The following is a 20,777-nucleotide window of genomic DNA, read 5'->3' as shown; positions in this document are numbered from 1 at the left end:
AATACTAATCGCCAGTCATTGTATAATTAAGCAACAACCCACATCTGGGTGTGGGTCATGCTAGATTTACCCATTGTTGGTGTGGTTTGGTCATGAGGGTGAAGCCTGAGTGACCAAACAAAGACAACTGTGGGTAAATCTAGCATTACCCACACCCAGATTTGAGTTATTGCTATTATACAATGACATTATTTAAGAAAAAAATACTTACTTTTCTTAAATAATGCCTTTGTACAACACCTGCGTGGTGCCCTTCCATGGTTTTCCACTATCCTGGGGCTTTTTCTGATGTACTGTGCATGCGTATGCTTATGCAGTACATCAGAGCTGTGTAAAGGAAGCAACAGAGAAAGGAAGATCTCTGTTGCCTTTTTTTAAGATATCTTGCTATGTTAAACATATAACATGGCGAGATTACAGCAACGGAGATCTTCCATTCTCTGTTGCTACCTAACACAAACAAAAAAAATCAAGACTTATACTAATGGAAAAAGTTCAGGTGACCAGACCTTTTTCCATTAGTATATGTCAGATTTACACCAGGCATGCTGGCCAATCAGCATGCACATTTTGGAATATTAATGGGTAGGAGTCATTGTATAATTAATAATAAACAATAAAATAACAAGACAATATTAAATAACTCAACACAGTGGCTATAGAGTTCATAATCACAGGAAATATTTTAAAACAACATTGCAGGACAGTCTCACATAAATACAGAAAACATCTAAACTAATCTTTACTATATTCCTATCTATCTCTAAGAGAAATTACTGTGATCTAGTTACTTACTATTAGCAAGGCAAATGCAGATGATGAGTGGATGTTTCCAGGTCCAAGACAAGATACAAAATGCCTTGTCTCTCTATCTGTGAGAGTTCTTAAATTATCACATATTACTGCTGGGTTAGCCTGGATAACATCACTCTTTGTCACCTGCCTTCAGTTCCTAGGCTAACAGACACTAATAATTTTATCATCTCTGTCTGAGTAGTACATATCTCTCAGATGTGCAGCTGCTAGGAAACAATAAAACACTTTACATTTTAAACCTAGTAATTAAAATTACTTTCAAGACAATAGAAAAACTTCTAGCTGTAGACATTGTGTCTACTTACTGAGAGACAACGCAGTCATAAAACACTTTACTTTTCAACTTATTTTCTTGAAGTTTTGCAAGTTAACAATGTATTTTTCAGCTTCTACTATTAAAACATACATTTGCACAGGTACATAGTTTACATACATTTTTGTTTTTTCCAATGAGGTACACTGTGGTTACATTCTTGAAGCTCAGTACATAGCATACAATTCAATACACAATTCTGCACCAGTAGTTTAATATCCACATAACATATAGTTCTCCTACATTTGTAAGACAAGCATATGAATCATATTAATATTCACAAATGACACATGACTATCCACAAAATTCCAGATATCCACAAAATTCCAGATAGCTAGGCTGGCAGTGTCACACATCTTACAAAAAGGCTTAAATCCTAGTGCTACCTATGGCTTTCAATTGATATTAAAAACAAAATTAAAGCCAGGTAACAGCACAGACTTTACCTTGTGCCCTATGCGGGTAAAATTTGTTGGGCATCTACTGTGGGGTGCAGTATCCTCATGATAGGAGAACACAGATCACAGACTGCATGCCATAGCAGGGCTAAACACTTAACAGGGTAAAATATGTCTCTAGGTGATTCGGCCAGGTTGACTAATGTCATCAAATGGGCATGTGTATTTGCCACTGATAAGTGGGTTAAGGACCCAGCCAACTCAACCTACTCCATGAACCCATGCTAATGATTGGAAGGGTATATTTGTGCCTATTGGCCAGTGTGTGCATGCCATAAAGCCAAGCAGCACTGGGTCAATAAGCTACTTACTGGCCAGGGTCCAGTTGCCCAGCTTGGGTTATCTGGGATAGCTCTGCTGAGTGAAAGCTGCACACATGAATTAAGAATTGTTACACTCAGTGTAGGTTCACTGATTGGAAGAGGATGACATGATTGTAAGGCACATTCTATGTATCTACACTGCAAGGTACTCGAGCACCAGGATTGTAAATGAAAAACCAAACCTTGAAAAACACAATCCCTGGAAGTAACAGTCCACTCACCTTGGTGAAACAAAACACCATGAAATTACTCCGAGTACAAGGGCAAAATCTGAGCACAGTAAAGTTTATTCCACCTTTCGTTAAAATTCCACAAGAAGAGTAAAATTCTCCAAAATCCAACAGTGAAGTAAGCGCTTTCGTCTGTGAATATACCAGACTTTATCAAACTGCTGTGTTTCCCTCCTCTTTACACTTAAATACATTTGTATACTTAATTAGTAACCAATTAACTTTTAAAAATACAGTTCACTGAAAATTAAAAATATGTATTTGCACATACTCAAGAACTGTGTTAGTAGAATTGCAATACATGTAAAATTTTGTTACCTAGAAGAATATATAAAACTGGAAACGTGAATTTTTATTTCAGTAATTGAACCTTCCTAAAATTATAACTTCCTAGCTCTGATGTTCCTTTTCCTGTTCATAAACATTTGAGTTAGTAACATCAGTTCTTTGGTTAACCCTTCAAACGTTGAACACATTCTAGCCCCTCTAATCATCTGGCCTCTTACAAGATTTCTCTTAATGTATAATGGGTGTTGACTCTCAGACCTCAAAAAGCTATTAGAATATGTCGGTTTCCTGTGGACCAGTGATTCAAAACGGTTCTGATTAGTATTTTTAGTCAACCTTACGTCCAAATAATCTATAACTTGTGGGTTGTAAGTGTGTGCAAATTGGAAATGTTGACAAATGTTATTAATGAAACTCTCAAATTTTAGTACTCTTTCTTGATTTACCTTCCATAAAATGAATACATCATCCAAATAACGGGTATAAAGTATCCAATCTTTGGAAAATTCAGTAGCAAATATGTATTTCTTCTCCCACATACAAAAAACTAAATTAGCAAAAATGAGGGCGCAACTTGACCCCATTGCAACCCCCTTTAGTTGCCTATAATATTCTTCTTCAAATATAAAAAAATTATTTTTTAATACCCATTCCATCATTTGTACTACAAAATTAATCATGGTAGCATTCAAATTACTATATTCCATTAGGGCTTCCTGAAACAATTCCAACCCCAATTCATGGGGAATTGATCCAAAAAGGTAAAAAAAAAAAAACAAACCTTGAAAAACACAATCCCTGGAAGTAACAGTCCGCTCACCTTGGTGAAACAAAACACCATGAAATTACTCCGAGTACAAGGGCAAAATCTGAGCACAGTAAAGTTTATTCCACCTTTCGTTAAAATTCCACAAGAAGAGTAAAATTCTCCAAAATCCAACAGTGAAGTCTGTGAATATACCAGACTTTATCAAACTGCTGTGTTTCCCTCCTCTTTACACTTAAATACATTTGTATACTTAATTAGTAACCAATTAACTTTTAAAAATACAGTTCACTGAAAATTAAAAATATGTATTTGCACATACTCAAGAACTGTGTTAGTAGAATTGCAATACATGTAAAATTTTGTTACCTAGAAGAATATATAAAACTGGAAACGTGAATTTTTATTTCAGTAATTGAACCTTCCTAAAATTATAACTTCCTAGCTCTGATGTTCCTTTTCCTGTTCATAAACATTTGAGTTAGTAACATCAGTTCTTTGGTTAACCCTTCAAACGTTGAACGCATTCTAGCCCCTCTAATCATCTGGCCTCTTACAAGATTTCTCTTAATGTATAATGGGTGTTGCCTCTCAAACCTCAAAAAGCTATTAGAATATGTTGGTTTCCTGTGGACCAGTGATTCAAAATGGTTCTGATTAGTATTTTTAGACAACCTTACGTCCAAATAATCTATAACTTGTGGGTTGTAAGTGTGTGCAAATTGGAAATGTTGACAAATGTTATTAATGAAACTCTCAAATTTTAGTACTCTTTCTTGATTTACCTTCCATAAAATGAATACATCATCCAAATAACGGGTATAAAGTATCCAATCTTTGGAAAATTCAGTAGCAAATATGTATTTCTTCTCCCAAATACAAAAAACTAAATTAGCAAAAATGAGGGCGCAACTTGACCCCATTGCAACCCCCTTTAGTTGCCTATAATATTCTTCTTCAAATATAAAAAAATTATTTTTTAATACCCATTCCATCATTTGTACTACAAAATTAATCATGGTAGCATTCAAATTACTATATTCCATTAGGGCTTCCTGAAACAATTCCAACCCCAATTCATGGGGAATTGATCCAAAAAGGTAAAAAAAAAAACAAACCTTGAAAAACACAATCCCTGGAAGTAACAGTCCACTCACCTTGGTGAAATGAAACACCATGAAATTACTCCGAATACAAGGGCAAAATCTGAGCACAGTAAAGTTTATTCCACCTTTCGTTAAAATTCCACAAGAGTAAAATTCTCCAAAATCCAACAGTGAAGTAAGCACTTTCGTCTGTGAATATACCAGACTTTATCAACAGGGGATACCCCACGGAAATGGTGGAGAAATTTAAAGAAGAGATTGTGAAAGGATGGGGTAATAAGTTTATTCCCCTATTAGGGCAACAACAAGTTTTTAATGAAACACAAAGTAACCAGATCAATAGATGCACACATTCTATGTTAATAGAATTTAGTTCATTTGGCAGGGAGGTACAAAAGATTCTTACCAAGAATTGGGTGATTCTGGAAGGAAATGAAGAGCACACCCACTGGTTAGGTATGGGCCCACTCTTTACCAACAGAGTGGAGAAAAATATGAAATATTTATTAGAACACACAAAACAGATAAGTACAGTTAAACGTACCAACAAATGTGGTAGGTGTAACCAATGTTCACTGATTTTAGAAAGCAGTGAATACAGGGTAGGAGATATGACACCCACTATTAGGATGGTTGGTGGTAATTGTCAAACAAGAGGGGTCGTTTATATTGTCATATGTCAAAGTTGTTCCAATTTCTATGTAGGGAAAACAGAAAGATCTTTAAGGCAAAGAATTTATGAACATACATACGCCATGGAAACCAAGAACAAAAATAATGCGATTTTAAACATTCAGAAATGTGTTCCAATTTTACTAGTTTCAAGTTTGGTATACTTGAGATAGTGAAAAGGAACATCAGAGGTGGTGAATGGGGGAACGAATTAGAAACTAGGGAACTACACTGGCAGTTGACATTAAATGCTACAGAATTCCCGGGTATTAATGACCACCTATCTATATGGCCAGTGTTAAAACAGAGAGCTAAGAAGTTGTAATTTTAGGAAGGTTCAATTACTGAAATAAAAATTCATGTTTCCAGTTTTATATATTCTTCTAGGTGACAAAAGTTTACATGTATTGCAATTCTACTAACACAGTTCTTGAGTATGTGCAAATACATATTTTTAATTTTCAGTGAACTGTATTTTTAAAAGTTAATCGGTTACTAATTAAGTATACAAATGTATTTAAGTGTAAAGAGGAGAGAAACACAACAGTTTGATAAAGTCTGGTATATTCACAGATGAAAGAGCTTACTTCACTGTTGGATTTTGGAGAATTTTACTCTTGTTGTGGAATTTTATTGAAAGGTGGAATAAACTTTAATGTGCTCAGATTTTGCCCTTGTACTTGGAGTAATTTCATGGTGTTTTGTTTCACCAAGGTGAGCAGACTGTTACTTCCAGGGATTGCGTTTTTCAACATTCTATGTATCTGGGAGACAAGATGGGAAGCTAGTGCAGTAAAGCCAACTGCCTTGGGATCCAGAGTCTACTACTCTAGAGGTATCATGAGAGGACTGTGGTGAGAGAGAGGCTTTAGAAGACAGTGAGGGATGTCATCAGAATTCATGGCAATCAGACTTCAACCTAATGACAGAGAAATATTCATAAACTCAGCCTATGCCTGCGAGCAGGGTTGTGATACTGAGCAAAAGAGTGCATTCAAACATCAGGTGCAAGACCTATTAGATAAAGCAGGACAACATTAATTGGTGTTAATAATGGGTGACTTCAATTACATATCAGGACAGACAGGCAAAATAGGATAAGAGGACTGCCTGGGTCCACATTGGTGGGGAAACAGGAATAGCGGAGAAGCCATTCTAGACTTGTGTCCAGAAAATGGCTTGATTGTAACTAACACATGATTCAGAAAGAGCAATAGTCACAACATCACATATAAGATTGGCCAACATGCAACTCAGGTAGACTTTCTCCTAGTAAGGAAAGGGCATAGGGTAGCATCAATGATTGCAAAGTCATCCCCAGTGAAACAGTCAGCCCACTGCATAAGCCACTGGCTGCCACAGTCAGCTACAAGCAGTGGTCAAAATAGTTCTCTAAGGTCAATAGAGGGAGGCTGAAGACCTGGAAGTTGACTGGAGAGAAAGCACAACAGTTCAAGGAATTACTCAGAGTTCTAGCACCTCAAGAAGAAGAGGAAATAGGTGAAGTTGAAGAAGAACAGCAGTGCTTCAAAACAGCATGTGTGAGAACTAAAGAACAGATCTGCAGACGAGTCAGGTATGGAACTAAGGTACATACCTAAAGCTGTTGGTGGAATGCAGAAGTCCAGGAAGTCATCAAAAAAAGGAAGGGCTGCAGGAAAAAGTGGGAGATAGAAAAGATGGACCAGGGTAGGAATGAATACTGGTTGGCTAACTAAGAAACTAAAAAGGAATTGCTTTATCAAAGAAGAAGTCATCAGAGGCACTCTACCAATTTCTGAAAAGTAAGTCAGTAGACGGTACAAATAAACTATATCAGCTTGCAAAATGAAGACTGAAAGAGAAAGAAGATAGTTAGACACACTTCATAAAGGATGCCAGCAACAACCTGCTCATAAGTCCACAGCAGATCAAAGCAGATGGAAGGACTACTGTCAGCAGCTTCCATCCCACAGAAGTTGTACTGGTGGAGACACAGCCTATGATGAGGGAAGAAGAGGAGTCCACCATAAAAGATGTAAAACAGATCTAAGGAAAATGAAGTCAGTGAAAGCAGCAGGCTCAGATGAGGTCACAGCAGATATCATAAAGATGCCGGGGTAAGACAGGGGAGAAATAAATCCTGAGGGTACTCATATCAGTGTGGAAAGAAAGGAGTATCCCAGATGACTGGATCAAGAACAAAGGGGACATTCACAATAGTGGACAATACAGAGGTATCAAAATCATGTCAGGTTGCATGATAGTTCTGGAGAGGATGATTCATGAATGTGCAGAGTAGTAGAAAGTAAGATGGGAAATGAGCAGTTTAGATTTAGATCAAGATGGAACACAAATCACCCGATACTTGCATTTAGACAGATAGTTGAGAAGAAGTTAGAGATAAGGAAAGAGTCCAAAATAGGCATTTTTAAGCTTGGAGAAAGCATATGACAAAGTCTCAAGAAAGTTGATTTAGGCAGACCTACAGTGGTTCAAAGTCCCAGAAACATTGGTAGTGCAAGTTATGTACAAGGACCCACTGACTCAAGTACGAACACACTTCTGTTTCACAGAGGGGTTCCCAGTGGGAGTAGTTTTGCGCCGGGGTCCAGCTCTTAGCCAACTGCTGTTCATACTGGTGATGGACTGCATTACCAAACAGGTCAGAGGGGACAGGTCAACAAAGTTGCTGTGTACAGATGCTGTGGCATTACAAGCAGACTCCGAAGAACTTCAGCAAAGGATATGAGAATGGAACACAAAACTGAATACGCATAGGATGAAAACGAGTTCAGATAAGACACTTGTAATAGCAGCAAATGGTGGCGTTTAGGAGAAGTTTAACATTGAGATAGAAGGCCTGCAGCCAACTGGCACACAGTGTCAGATGTAATATATGGCAGAAGAATGCCAAAGAAGCTGAAAAGTAAGGTGTACAAAACAGTGGTGTGACCAGTACTACTGTATGGTACAGAAACCTGGGCAATAAAAGCAGATCAGTTGAGGAAACTAGAATAGATGAAGATGAAGTGCCTGAGACAGGTGGTAGGATACAAACTGTTGGAGGGGCGATGAAATGAGGACATAAGACCAGTAACCAAAGTAGCTCCAATTGCAGAAAAAGATCAAAGAGAACAGATTATGGTAGTTTGGGCATATGTGCAGAAAAGCAGAAGACAATCTGGTGAGGAAGATTTGGGACTGACAGAAAAAAGACAAGAGGAAGCAAGGACATCCAGCAAAGAGATGGATGGATTGTCTGAGAGAAGATCTATGACAGACAGGCATGAGTGTCAAAGAAGGCAGGAGAGTAGCAATGAATAGAAAGAGATGGCAATAGTCAACACAACACCATGTCCCCATGTAAAAAAATGGGAAAATAAAAAAGGCTGATGAGGATGTGGTTGATGATGATTCCTCACACACTGGATCTGTTCACGCAGTCACAGGTATGACTGGTATACACCTATTTGGAGAAAATTACATTATCAGCCTGGATGGTTCAATCTTTATTCTGTTTAGGCACTTGATTCATGAGGATGTGCAGTAGGTGTTAAAAGAGGCCAGAAAACCCGCTACTAGAAAATCTTATTTTTACAAATGGATGAGGTTTTCTAAGTGTTGTCTAAATTGAAACAGAGGGTTCTTTGAAGTTAATATCCCTGTGGTCTTGAAATATTTGTATGATCTACTTCAGGTTGACTTATTGTATACATCCATTAAGATGCATTTTGCGTCCATTTATGCTACCTATGGATCCTCCTCTTTCTTCTTCTCTTTTGGTAAAACAGTTTGTGAAAGGACTACTGCATATGAGACCCACTTGCAAGCAAACTCCTCCTTCATGGACCTAATTTATGTTCTTGAAAATTTTACTTTACCACCTTTTGAAGTGGCAGCTTACTCTGATCTCACCTTCCTAACATGGAAAACCATTCTGCTTATTGTTCTGACATTTGTAAGGTGAGTTTCTTAGCTGCAAGTTCTCATGGTGGGAAAGCATTACTTGGCTTTCACCAGGGATAGGATTTTGTTACACACTAATCTTTCTTTCATGTTGAAAGTGATCTTAGAATTCATCAGTTAGTCTATTAATCTTCCTGTGCTCTTTCCAGGACCTAAGAATAAGGGTGAAAGGATACTTCATATGTTAGATGTGCATAGGCAGCTCAGCTACTACCTTGACAGAACAAAACCCATTAGGAAGTCTGAAACGCTTTTTATTTCCTTTTCTGGGGCAAAGAAAGTCAGCCTATCTCTAAGCAATCCACTGCATGTTGGTTGTCTTCTGGTACTGTTTTTTTTTTTTTTGTTACACCCAGCATAGCAAGGTAAATTCAGGCAAAATAAAGGCACATTCCACCTGGGCCTTTTCCTCTTTAGTGGCATATATGAAAGGATTGGACTCTAGAAGTAGTTTAGGAGCAGCAACTTGGTCATCTGTCCATACCTTCCCAAAGCACTACAAACTAGATGGTTTTTGTAGATCCACAGCAGGCTTTGTGAGGGGCATTCTTCGGGGGCTCCAGAACCATTATCCTTCCTCCCAGGTTGGGAAAGCTTTGGGAATCAACCCATATGCCAGTAAGGCAGTGTGCTTGTTGAACATGGTGCAGTTGTTTGAGTTCCACTTACCTGTAACAGTAGATGTTCATAGAACACACTGCCTTACTGGCAGTACTCTCCCACCATCCTCCTTTTGTTGGGTGTATATAGTTGCTTGTTGGAGTTGTGTTTTGGTTCAGACTTTTCTTGCTATGCATGTGTGGCATTTGGTTTGGAACTGTAGGTGTTTACAAAGCTTGTGTTTCCATCAGCTCTTTCTGCTGGACCCTAGAAAATTGAATGGGTCCTGCCTGTAAGTGTAAAGGGCTGTCTTAATCCTGTCATGTGACTGGTCATTCACCATCACAGATTGGCATTGGAAGGAGCTCTAAGCTCTGCCAGACTTCCAGATGGAGGGTAGCCGGACCCATATGTCAGTAAGGCAGCACATTCTATCAACATCTACCATTATAGGTAAGTGGAACTTAAGCAACTGTACTTTATGTGATGCAGAGCATGGCTTTTGCAATGTCTTTATTACCTTTACTGACCTAGTAATGCCCACTGATACCATTTGGTGCAACCTGTATGATGGTCTTACTACTTCAGTTCTCTTTGTGGACATAACCCAGGCATTTGAAATAACCAACCATACATTTCTTCTCAACAAACCCAAAAGACACAACTTTGGAGATAACAGTATTTGCTGGTTGCACAGCTATCTAAAAGATAAAGCCTTCCAAGTCCATAGCGATGCCTCATCCTCTACTGCTGGTAAGCTTAATGCAGGTATATAGCAAGAGTCTGTGCTAGGTCCTCTTCTTGTCTTTCAGTTAATGATCTCCCCCTAGAATTACCAAATCTTAAATTAATAATGCATGCATGTGATATGGTGCTCCTGCAATCTAGTACTAGCCACTATGACCTGCAAACCAAGTTGCAGAACAATTTCACTCAGTTATGTACCTGGACCATTACTAACACACTACTAATTAATCCTAAGAAAACCAATATCATGATGTTTGCCTCAGCCAAGAAATTACCCATTGTTCCTCTAATTTTCTTAACAGATCTTAATGGAAACATAATGCCCAATGTCTTAGGCCACTTTTCTTATAGTTACTCTAATTTGCAGGACATTAAAACACCTTAATGTCCTGCTAATGAATGAATTAATTGCCCCCCCCTTTAGAAGTGAAACTACCTTTACAAGCCAACACTTCTATTCTCAGAGGTACATAAGACAACAGCTTAACTCTGATACATCTTCAGTTTAAAACTGCTGTCACTGAGAGACCCTTCTCAAAACTCGGACATTCTACCCGGAACTACCTACCGACAAACATCTAAACTTTTGGAAAGCATTAAAAGCTTCAAAAATGTACTTAAAGAGCATCACTTTACTGAATCTATCTGTAGGTACTACCATGACAATGGTTAGGTAACTTATCATTCCATACCATTAATAATAGAATATATTTAATAAACTTTTCTCAGCTTGTTCGTGTGGCATCTTATACTCAAACATATCACAGGCATAAAAGATTGCATGTTTTATATGTATGATTGTAGTGTATTTTATGCAGTTTGTATATATTTTTTTTCTCAATGCAGTCTGACTGTATATTTTAGTCTTACTGTATCTGCATTCAGTCTTACTATTACGTTCTGAATTTGCTATGTACTCATTTTGAATATAACACCATTGATTTGAAAGACTATGATGTATTTTCTGCTCTTTTTGCTCAGGTCATGGCTGAAAAGGGTAAACATACCAGTCCACACATACCCACTGAAAAAATAGCAAATAAATAGTAAACAATAGTCTAGCAGGATTGCCCTGATCAACAAAGGATAAATAAAATACTCATGGTATGTATAGGCAGTTTAGTGTTTACCATATTAAGTAATGAAACCACAAATTCAGAAGCCACAGAAGACTGCAATAACCAAAAAAAAATAAATTTAAATACATCACTTCCTGTAAGTTGAAAATAATTAACAATCCCAGCAGAAGTAAAACGTACATCGCGTATGTAAAACATGGTATGCAATACTTCAAACATACTGATAACTTTCAAAACAATAAAAATTAAATAAAATCACATCCTTAAAAACAATTCTTGAGTGCATATACTTAAATACAAATGTTGTTAAAAGTAATAAGTAAAAATATATATGTACATATTTTTAGTCCCTTTTGCATAAAATATCAAAAATATATATGAGAACCATGTATTTAATAATAATCTGCCCATCAGGCTACACTACTACTCCTAAACAGCAGTACACCCTTCTAATCAAAAAGATTCCTTAGATTAAAGATTAACAACAACACCCAGTAGTAAATCTAAAAAAACTGGGGCAATGTTACAGCTCTCATTTTTACCCGGGAAACATTGGCATCTAAATAAGAGTTTACTCTAGTTCCTTTCGGGTTAAGAGGAGGGGAATAGGACCACCTCTAATGGTAGCTTGTACATTGTCAGATTTTCTATTTTTAATCCAGCTATGTTTCTGTCTGTTTTTCCAACATAGAAGCTTGGACAGCAAACACAGCTAGCTATATAAATGATTCACAATTAATCCTACATTTGATGTTATATTTGGTTCCCTTGATGCAAAATGTACTACCTGTGCGGATAGTTTTACACCAATTGCATGTCCCACAAGGGAAGGAACCAGTAGTTCTATTAAACAGGTCCTGTTCAGGATCTTTTTGTAATAATTCTTTGATATTAGTTCCCCTTTTGTAAACTATTCTTGGTCTTTGTCCAAGTCTCTCAGCTAAAAAGGTATTATTAAGGATAAAGTACCAATTTTTGTGGATAATCCCTGTAATAAATTTTGAATTACCATTAAATGTAGTAATAAAACTCGAAGACGAGAAAGCTGGCAAATCTCTACTTTCTGTGTTATCTCTATTATCCTGTACCCCAAAGTTTCAGGACGGAGCAAGGTTCATAAGCCAGTCACTTCCTGGATGAGTTCATCAATTAACATTTTAAAACATATTTTCTAACAGTGTGCACTCAATGGAAAAATCATTCAGGTCGCTACACATTTTAACCGCTCTCACTAGTTGTCCTTTGACAATTGCCCTCTTCTGTTTATAGAAGAAATGAGTTGACATATGTTTCTTTCCTGAAAATTTTTGATTTAAATTTTGAGTGTCAATCTCTTGGCTAAATCTCTCGGAAAATGGTAGGTGAATTTAAGAAAATTGGCTACCCGACTCATCATAATTGATGTTATTGACAAACATCACTGGAACCCTATTCTCTGTGTGTAATCAGCTTTTTCAAAAATGGCCAACCACCCCCCCTTCGGTTTGTTCTTTTGTGATGTTAAATGTGTTAATGTCCAATTCACATTTCTTCAAACCACTATTGGCATTGTTACTCATATCACTGAATAATAATTTCGAACAAGCGTGTTCCCCAGAGCTAGAAGTTATAAATGGTGAAATCAATATTTGGAAACTCAGTATTGTTTGGGGTAACAGTTATCTGTTCCAGTTACGATTCTATTTACCTCCTAGGACCATTGTCTTTTTCTCTTTGTCACAGTCAGTGCTAGTTGTCTCACTATAAGTTTCGGATAGGCTCTATCATTTTGGTATATAGCCCTGTCTCGAGACAGTTTTTTAGATTTATTGTTTTTTAACTTGATCATAAAGGAATCAATACTATATAATACATTGTTGAATGTAGAGAAATTAATATCAAATTTAATCTCTCCATCAAGCAAACTGATCTCTTGCATCAGTTCTTCAGTGTACATAGAGTAATGTTTGATAATCAATTCAATTAATTGTGCCCCCTGCATTTGAAAAAGTACTTGCAAGTCACTTGAAAAGGCAGTCCCTGGAATCAAGTTTGAGGGGGAAAAATTATTCCTCAAACCCTTAGGTACAATGTTCTCATTAAGGCACTGCTTAAAATACGCTGTTTCTAATTGCAGCTTCCTTAATTTCAAAATCTTGTTATCTAAGGTTTTGAGTCTCTCATTGATATCAACAGTACATTTACGGTTAGAACCGTCAACTGACACCGGCATGTCATCTCCAAGAGGTTTCAAAAAAACAAAAAAGTCACCTGTGTTCTTCATCCATTCGGACAGTGATGACGTGCCCATAAGTGTACTTTCCTGGTTATCATGTTCGGACAAAACAATCGGCGTAATAATACTTGCATCCTTTTGTGTATTAAAGATGGGAAAGGAGCGGACAGGAATGGAGATGACATGCCGGTGTCAGTTGACGGTTCTAACCGTAAATGTACTGTTGATATCAATGAGAGACTCAAAACCTTAGATAACAAGATTTTGAAATTAAGGAAGCTGCAATTAGAAACAGCGTATTTTAAGCAGTGCCTTAATGAGAACATTGTACCTAAGGGTTTGAGGAATAATTTTTCCCCCTCAAACTTGATTCCAGGGACTGCCTTTTCAAGTGACTTGCAATTGAATTGATTATCAAACATTACTCTATGTACACTGAAGAACTGATGCAAGAGATCAGTTTGCTTGATGGAGAGATTAAATTTGATATTAATTTCTCTAGATTCAAGTACGATTACAATCGTATATTCTCAAGTATTGATTCCTTTATGATCAAGTTAAAAAACAATAAATCTAAAAAACTGTCTCGAGACAGGGCTATATACCAAAATGATAGAGCCTATCCGAAACTTATAGTGAGACAAGGGGAAGCTAATGATCTCACTGATAAAGAATATAACAACGAAGGGGAAGAGGAGCAGGTGCCAACTAGCACTGACTGTGACAAAGGAGAAAAAGACAATGGTCCTAGGAGGAGTAATAGGAATCGTAATAAACCTGGGTAATCAGTGACGATGAATGAAACAACCAACAACGGGGGGGGAAGGGGAAGAACTGGAACAGATAACTGTTACCCCAAACAATACTGAGTTTCCAAATATAGTACATAACTCAAAAGGTGATTTCACCATTTATAACTTCTCAACTTTGGAACTTGAACCTGAACTAGTAGAATTGCTAGCTCTGGGGAACACGTTTGTTCCTACTAGATATTGTGATGTTGTCAAGTTACTTATAGAACTGAAATGTTACGTGCGAAAACTTAACCTGAAATTATTATTCAGTGATATGAGTAACAATGCCAATAGTGGTTTGAAATTATCAAGCGTTTTCAACCCTCCAATACATGTAGTGTTGAGAATTTTTGAAAATGCATGTGAATTGGACATTAGGAACATGAACAGGTTAAGTAATTCCACACGTAACACATTTAACATCACAAAAGAACAAATACAAGCACTTAATCATCTGCGTGACTCTCCGGTTAGGGTCATCAAACCGGATAAAGGGGGTGGTCTGGCCATTTTTGAAAAAGCTGATTACACACAGAGAATGTTAATGGTTTTAGACTCCCCAGCTTATGAAAGTGCTTCCCTCAACACTATGAACGGATGTGTGAACAGAATCAAAGGGTACTTTAGAGACCTTTTTATCAATGGTAGGATAGACATGGATACGTATAAATACATAGACATCTCACAACCCAGGGTTCCAGTGATGTTTGGAATACCTAAGGTCCATAAAAACTACAGGAATCCACCATTTAGAGCCCTGGTGGATGGGAGAAGTTCTATTACATATCCATGTTCAAAATACATAGATGTTTTGCTTAGTAAATACATCAAGCTTATTCCCAGTATCTGTAAAGATTCCTGGACTTTTTTAGCAAACATCAATAACATCAATTATGATGAGTCCTACAACTTTCTAACCATTGACGTAGCTGATCTGTACACCTCCATTCCTCATTGTGAGGCAATAGAAAGAATTGGGTTACTTTTGGTGGAATTAAAAGCACCCAAGGTTGAGATAGATAACATCTTGGAACTTCTGGATATTGTGCTCACTTTTGAAAAGGAATTTTATGTCCAGAAACAAGGGGTAGCCATGGGCTCTCCATGTGGAGCCAGTGTGGCTAACATGGTTATGGCCCACTGGGAAAGAAGTCACATTTTGGGAAACGAGCATTGGAAACAACAGATTTGTTATTACACCCGTTTTCTGGATATGTTTTCATTTTGTTTAAAGGGGACCAGCAAGTTGCATTAGAATTCATTGAATACATCAATGATACAACCAATTTTCTTAAATTCACCTACCATTTTTCTAGCGAAGAGATTGACTATTTAGACGTAAAATTGATTAAAGATAGAGCGCACTCAAAATTTAAATCAAAAATTTTCAGGAAAGAAACATATGTCAACTCATTTCTTCACTTCTCCAGCTCTCACCCCTATAAACAGAAGAGGGCAATTGTCAAAGGACAACTAGTGAGAGCGGTTAAAATGTGTAGCGACCTGAATGATTTTTCCATTGAGTGCACACTGTTAGAAAATATGTTTTCTAACAGGGGTTACCCTAAAATGTTAATTGATGAACTCATCCAGGAAGTGACATGCAAGAGGAGCACTGGCTTTTATGAACCTTTGCTCCGTCCTGAAACTTTGGGGGTACAGGATAATAGTACCGTCTTGGTCATTGAGGCTAGTCCAGATAACACAGAAAGTAGAGATTTGCCAGCTTTCTCGTCTTCGAGTTTTATTACTACATTTAATGGTAATTCAAAATTTATTACAGGGATTATCCACAAAAATTGGTACTTTATCCTTAATAATACCTTTTTAGCTGAGAGACTTGGACAAAGACCAAGAATAGTTTACAAAAGGGGAACTAATATCAAAGAATTATTACAAAAAGATCCTGAACAGGACCTGTTTAATAGAACTACTGGTTCCTTCCCTTGTGGGACATGCAATTGGTGTAAAACTATCCGCACAGGTAGTACATTTTGCATCAAGGGAACCAAATATAACATCAAATGTAGGATTAATTGTGAAACCAGGTCGGTCATTTATATAGCTAGCTGTGTTTGCTGTCCAAGCTTCTATGTTGGAAAAACAGACAGAAAATTTAAAGAACGCATTTACCAGCATAGCTATGCGATTAAAAATAGAAAATCTGAAAACGCCCTGGCTAAGCATGTGATAAAAAATCCAGGGCATAGTTTCCTATTCATGGGTATTGACAATGTACAAGCTACCATTAGAGGTGGTCCTATTCCTCTCCTCTTAGAAAACCGGGAACTAGAGTGGCAACTCAGATTAGATGCCTTCAATGTTCCCGGTCTAAATGAGAGCTGTAACATTGCCCCAGTTTTGAAATATAAATCTTACCTTAGAAGATAATCAACACATGTATTCTAGTCATTTGTTTTGCAGATTTACTGGGTGTATGTGTTGTTAATCTTTGTCTAAGGGAATCTTTTTGATTAGAAGGGTGTACTGCTGTTTAGGGTAACGTGTAGCCTGATGGGCAGATTATTATTAAATACATGGTTCTCCTTTTGTAGCATTTATACCTTTTACCCCGTGTTGATATTTGAGCTTAGGGGGGAGGTATATACATTTCTCGCCCCTTTTATATATATTTTTGATATTTTTGATATATACATATTTGTGATATACATATGTTTTGCCACATATTCTTTTGCCTTTTACAAAATATGCCAAAAGGGACTAAAAATATGTACATATATATTTTTTACTTATTACTTTTTAACAACATTTTCATAACCTTCTGCTCATCTTGCACAGACAATGCTTACATTAGGTATACCACATGAGTATTTGCAAGTATGTGCACTCAAGAATTGTTTTTAAGGATGTGATTTTATTTAATTTTTATTGTTTTGAAAGTTATCAGTATGTTTGAAGTATTGCATACCATGTTTTACATACGCGATGTACGTTTTACTTCTGCTGGGATTGTTAATTATTTTCAACTTACAGGAAGTGATGTATTTGCTTGCTATTTAAATGTCTCACAAGTTTTACTCTGAAGAAGCAATACAGAGAAGCTTTTATTTTATAAATAAATTTGCGTTAAGGTTTTTTGTGGTTGGCGAGTCTTCTGTGGCTTCTGAATTTGTGGTTTCAACAGTTTGCGTCTTCCCTTTGGATATTAAGTAAGGAGGTAGGATCTTTAAACATGGTTTCAGTGACTTGTTCATTGTTGGTCCTTGATAGGTTTGTTACAATAAGAAGATGAAAACAATCAAACAACACTTCTCTGTATAAGTCTCGGTGGGAGAGTAGCTGGATGGTCATAACTGTTGAGATCATCTTGCTTTTTGTGCCTAGACTAGTTTCTCTGCAGATTTACCAAATAATGGCTAGAGGGAAATTAGACGAAATTTGCCAGCATCAAGTTCAGTGTAGAGCATAAAGAAAAACATCCAAAGGCTGATGTATAAAGTATATAAACTTTTAATAATAAACATAATAAACAACCAGACCGGTTTCAGCCAGCAGGCTTTCCTCAGTGTGATAAAAAAGCATTAACTGTAAAGTGACACACACACACACACACACACACACACATATATATATATATATATATATATATATATATATATATATATATATATATATATATATATATATAGTATGAGTCATCAAATAGGATTCTTCCCAATGTGTTCTTCCCACATTCAAATTGTTTCCTATATGAGAGACAAAGAGAAAATAAAAAGTTATACAATAAAATAAAATAAAATAACACATGCTCATAAAAGAGAAACACATAAGTGTATAAATGATCATTCAAACCTGGTGAGAACAAAGATCCCAGTTTAATGATCCAATACTTCTCTTTTTTAGTGAGAATAGAATGCCATCCCTGTTTGTTGGATCTATCCCCAAGGATTCTGTCAATGATGGTAAACTGAAACCTGGCTGAATTATGTTGTGTACTGTGTCGAAATAAAGCATTGGCCTCCCTCTTAGTTCGTATGTCACTGCGATGTTCAGACATACGTAATCGAAGTGCTCGTGAAGTCTGTCCAACATAGAATGAACAACATGTGCATGCAGCAAGGTATACCACCCAATCACTGTTACAATTGCCAAAAAAATTGATATCAAATATTCTGTCGGTATTTTTACTGGTAAAATGTTTTGATCTGAAAATGAAAGGACATGATGAGCAATGACCATAATGGTATGTACCCCATAGTTTCTCACCTGTCATGGTTAATTGGTGGTGTATTGCTCCGGCTGAACTGACCCTTTTGTAATGTGAAAAAAATGATCCCAATGTCCTGCCCCTTCTATATCCATACCTGCATATATCACCAATCCACGGTTTGATCTCATTGGCAATGAGAATATTCCAATGCTTGGATATAACATTCCTCATAAGGTTAATGTTATGTCCAGATGTGGTGATGAACTGGATAGGTTCATTCTGTTTAGTGTGAATCTTGTCAGAATATTGGAGAAGAGAGGTTATGGTGGAATTAAGAGCAACTTGTTGAGCACCCCGGATGTCAAGCTCCTGGTAGCCCCTGGCTCTGAATCTGTTAGCTAAATCTTGTTGAGATGCATCATAGTCATTATCTGAGGAACAGATTCTATGAATCCTGAGAAACTGAGACTTGGGTATGTTTTGGATAATGTGGTTTGGATGCATACTAGTTGCATGTAATAGACTGTTATACTGGGGGTACTTACGAAATATTTTGCTACGTAAAGTGTCATCAGAATTCCTGGTTATAGTTACATCCAGGAAATTGATCTCATTTTTATCATAAGTAGATGAAAACTCAATACCCCATTTGTTATGATTGAGATATTGGACAAATTCTGCTAAATATTGTTCATCAGAACGCCAAACCAACCAACAATCATCCAAATATCGACACCATATGTCCAGTTTATCTAAATACAAATTATGTGAGGTGTCATAAATAAGTTGCTCCTCAACATATCCCATAAATAGGTCTGCATATATGGGGGCAAAAGATGCCCCTATTGCAGTGCCCTTAAGCTGCCAATAACATTCTCCTTGAAAATAGAAAACATTTTTGTTGAGAACATGTTCAGCCATGCAGACCAAGAGTGTGTTGAAACCTACTGGATATAGTTGTGATTTGTCCAACCAAAATTTAAGGGCTTCCAATCCAGCCCAGTGTGGAATGTTTGTATATAGAGCCTTGACATCTAGGGTGCAAAGTAACCAATCTGGTTCCAGTTGATTCTCAGCAATGATTTGCAAAAAATTGTGTGGATAACTGTATTCTGGCACAAATCAAGCCCAATAATGGTTTGAGATATAAAGTAAGGAACTCTGATAATGGTTCTGTTAGGGATCCCATGCCAGATACAATCGGTCTTCAAGGGGGTTTGTTAAGACATTTGTGTATCTTGGGTAACAGATAAAGTGTTTGTTTCTGTGGATCCTGCACCGTAAGATGTGCCTTTACTGTGTCAGATATGATACCTTCAGAGACTGCTAAATCCAGGAAGTTGTCAATCTCTTGTTTGAAATGAAGGGTGGTGTCAATGGGCATCTTCATGTAGTGGGAAGGGTTGGAAAGTTGTCCATTTCCCTCCCCCAGATAATAATCCGTATCCATGATGACTACCGCTCCACCCTTGTCAGTCTGTGTAATGACAATGTTTGTGTTGTCCTTGAGTTGCTGAAATGTTAGTTATTCAGTATTGGTTTAATTGTGTTTCAAGGGTGAAAATTGATCCAACTTGAAATGTATGTCTCTAAGAACTGCTTGTTGAAAGACTGCTACATTTCAATTCATAGGTGGTACAAAATTAGATTTGTGAAATTTAAATTTGTTGGATCTTTGAGAATCAGTTTTAGACCCAAAAAATAGCTTGAGATTGATCCTGCAACAAAAATCATTGATGTCATTCACTAAATCCGACTCATCAACAAAAAACCCTGGGACAAAATTCAAAACTTTATTTAAAAGTTTCTTTTGATCTTCATTTAAAGTAGTTTGAGAGATATTCAATATATTGCCATCTATTGTCTCATAAGTGTTTGAATGAATCCCTCGATTGACTCTATTTCTGTATTTCCTATGTTTTCTCCCACCCCTCCTCCTGATATGTTTAAAGGGTGGACCTGGCTTTTAGCTTTTTTAGGAACCGGGGATTCTCCAGTGTTAGTCCCTTCAATGTCTGTAGTGGAGAAATCATCAACTGATGTACTGCTGTATGTGTGCGACCCTTTCAATATAGATCTGGGTCTCTTTTTGAAAATTCTGCCAGGATTCTGTCTCGTATCTATAAATCTAACATTTTTGGTGGTATCAAAGGGTTGTCCCCTCTGATAGTCAGTTAAATCCCTATTAAATTTCTTTATTTTTTTATCCTTTGTCTGTTTTTCAAAAACTAACAATTCTTTCGACAACTTA

Source organism: Protopterus annectens, chromosome 2.part1 (genome assembly GCF_019279795.1).
Source record: "Protopterus annectens isolate FY-2018-M chromosome 2.part1, PAN1.0, whole genome shotgun sequence".
NCBI lineage: Eukaryota > Metazoa > Chordata > Ceratodontiformes > Protopteridae > Protopterus > Protopterus annectens.
This window is presented reverse-complemented; position numbering follows the sequence as displayed.